This window comes from Merops nubicus, unplaced genomic scaffold (genome assembly GCF_000691845.1).
Source record: "Merops nubicus isolate BGI_N331 unplaced genomic scaffold, ASM69184v1 scaffold46007, whole genome shotgun sequence".
In the NCBI taxonomy this organism is placed as follows: Eukaryota; Metazoa; Chordata; class Aves; order Coraciiformes; family Meropidae; genus Merops; species Merops nubicus.
In genome coordinates this window covers 5,381-8,289 of record NW_008619199.1, presented here as the reverse complement: position 1 = coordinate 8,289, position 2,909 = coordinate 5,381, and positions in this window count along the sequence as shown.

The following is a 2,909-nucleotide window of genomic DNA, read 5'->3' as shown; positions in this document are numbered from 1 at the left end:
CCCACCGGCCGCGACCCAGCGGGATCCCCTGACCGGACCCCGCTCCGGGGAGGGCTAACGGAGGAGGCCAGCGTGCTCGAACCGCAGCTGGGCAGGCGGCGCACTCCTGCCCGAGCGCCAACGGCCGTCTTCTCCTAGCAGCTTACATCGCCTTCGGGAGACTGCTGAGGAAGAGGACGTGTTGAGAAGATCCATCTGTGGGAAAGCTGTCATACCAGCTCATTACACGTGGTGTTACATCCTTCTCCAGTACACGTGGTACGGAGCCGTTGCCAAAGAGGGAAGACAAAGTGAACAAACACTTAGCCCCTGCGAAGCAGCCCCTGCGTTTAACAATTTGCATACATCCTGTTCACTTGCTTCCACCGAGTGGCTGCTGGACTGATCCTCGAGTACACACGAGCAGAAGAACTTGTGTAAGAAATGGGTTCAAAGCAAGAACCAAATGCACATCAGCCTGCTTATAAACCCTAACAAGATAAACGTTCACGCTCTGTTTAAACCCATTTCTAGACAAACCTGTTAGTAAGTTTGGTCAGCCATGTCACCACTGCTGAATGCTTTAAAACGATCTTTTTGACTTGATCCCAGCTGCACCAAACTTGCTAAACCACGTGAGAAAGCAAGGTGCCCAAATTCAGCCAGACACCAGCGCAGGGCAGCCGAAGCCTGGGGGTAGGGTTACGCAGCCTGGCGCTGGGAGGGAAGGCAGGCTGCCCGTTCACCACCTACAGCTGCTCCACGGTGCACCCTGCCTGTACTCCCCACTTACAACACACTCAGAACTGCCCAGGGATGGGTACCATGGAAAAGCTCACGGCTTACAAAACACCCTTTTGCTCACATCAGGAAAAATTTTCCTATAGCTGCACCCTTGTGATACTCCAAAGGTTTTTTCCCCTACATTAAAACAGACATCTGTTTCAGGACTGCATGAATACTTCAAGTGTGCAAATTCTGTTTAGCAGAAGCTAAACTTTTTGAAGCAGATCCAGAGAACTGCAATGAAGCTGGTGAAGGGTCTGAGGAACACATCTTATAAGGAAGGGCTGAGGGAACAGGGATTGTTTAGTCTGGAGAAGAGGAGGCTGAGGGGAGACCTTCCTGCTCTCTGCATCTACCTGAAAGGAGGCTGCAGTAAGGTGGGTGTTGGTCTCATCTCCCACGTAACTAGAGGTAGGACAAGAAGCAATGGGATTAAGTTATGACAGAAATTCTTTGTCAGATTGCTGACAAAGAATTTCTTCACTGGAAGAGTGGTGAGGCACTAGAACAGGTTGCCCATGGAGGCAGTGGAGTCCTGGAGGTGTTGAAGAAGTGTGTGGACAAGGTACTTCAAGACATGATTTAGTGGTCATAGTAGTGTTGGGTGATGGTTGGACTTGATGACCTTAGAGATCTTTTCCAACCTTAAGCATTCTATGATTCTAAGCTGTAAAGATAATTAAACTGCTGTTTCTGGTGGTTTTGAATACAGCTGAATACCCCCAATGGCTCCTACACGTTACCTCACATTTCCAACCTTACAAATTTTCTCCTTCACTAAACACATTATAAATAGGGACCAGCAAGGAACAAATTTTATTCTGTTGGATCTACTTGACTTAAGAAATCAATCTGTCCTATTAGTAAACACAGAAAGCATTTTTTGGGAAAAAAAAAAAGGCAATAACCTGCTCAAATATTGACATGATAAAAAATAAGGAAGCCCACTGAATCAACATCCTCATATTCAAAGTGAAATAAGGACAATCCAGCTGTCTCATATTAAACCAGAACAGCATCACATGACTCAATGCTCAAAAAAACCCCCATCACCCCCAAAAATCACATGCTTTCATATATCCTGCAGCCAAGAACAGACAAGTCACAGGATGTATTGTTCTCTGGGAACAGCTCATTTGTCCAGCTCTCCAAAAACCAGCAGCCTCACTACTGTGCTTAGATACCAGACCACAAAATCCTGCTGTGTCACAAAGTAAGTCTGAGTGGAGCTGATTCTAGGTAGAGATTAATCACTGTCTGGACTACACGTGTGAGACTAACCCCTTCTACCCATCTGACTGCATCTCTTCTCCTTGTGGATATAACTTTGGACTCAGACACAACTTTCCAGAGTACAAGGCACGTCACAGGTACTGAGGGAGCAGAACTTTACAATTTCAGTAAAAATCTGAAAAGGTGAGAAAGGAAACCAAGGAACACAAGGGATAACATGTTCTTGTTCAACACCTCAGTAACTATGGGTCAGCCTCGAGTAGGTGGCAGCTATAGGTGCCTCCCTGCACAACAGAACTCCCTTCCCTTCCCTTCCCTTCCCACTTCCCAGTCCATGTACCTACATAGGTTAAAAATGCAGGTATCAGGCAGGAAAAGAAAATTAAAAATGATGCATATCATGAGCAGCACAGGAAGACAAGGATTGATATTGTGAAGAAATACAGGGCGTGAGTGACAAATATGGACAGTATGCTTGCATATATCTGCAAGAATAAAAGACATAAGGAAGACCACCAGAAGAAGCATTGAGAAGGCTGTAGGATAACCCCAAAACAAGCAAGTTTGAGCATGGCATATGAAATCTGTGGAACGGGACAGCAGGATGTACTGCTCTTTGTTATAGAAACCTGGTTCACCTTTCATTACACACAGCACAGGACTTCCCTTCATCAGCCTGGGAAACAGACAAACTTGGACTCCTGCAGTTTATAAAAAAACCTGGGGTGGTTGGGGAGGAATCAGTTTGTAACAGAAGTTAAACGTAAACGTCTGTCTCAAAGATAAATCTCTGCTGACCACTAAACACAATTAAATCCTGGGGTAAGGCTGGAGTGCAACAGGAGAAGCCTGCAGAGCCCAAGGGCGGGCTGGCTGCGCTCCCTGGCTGGGCTCTGCCAGCCGGGGCAGGG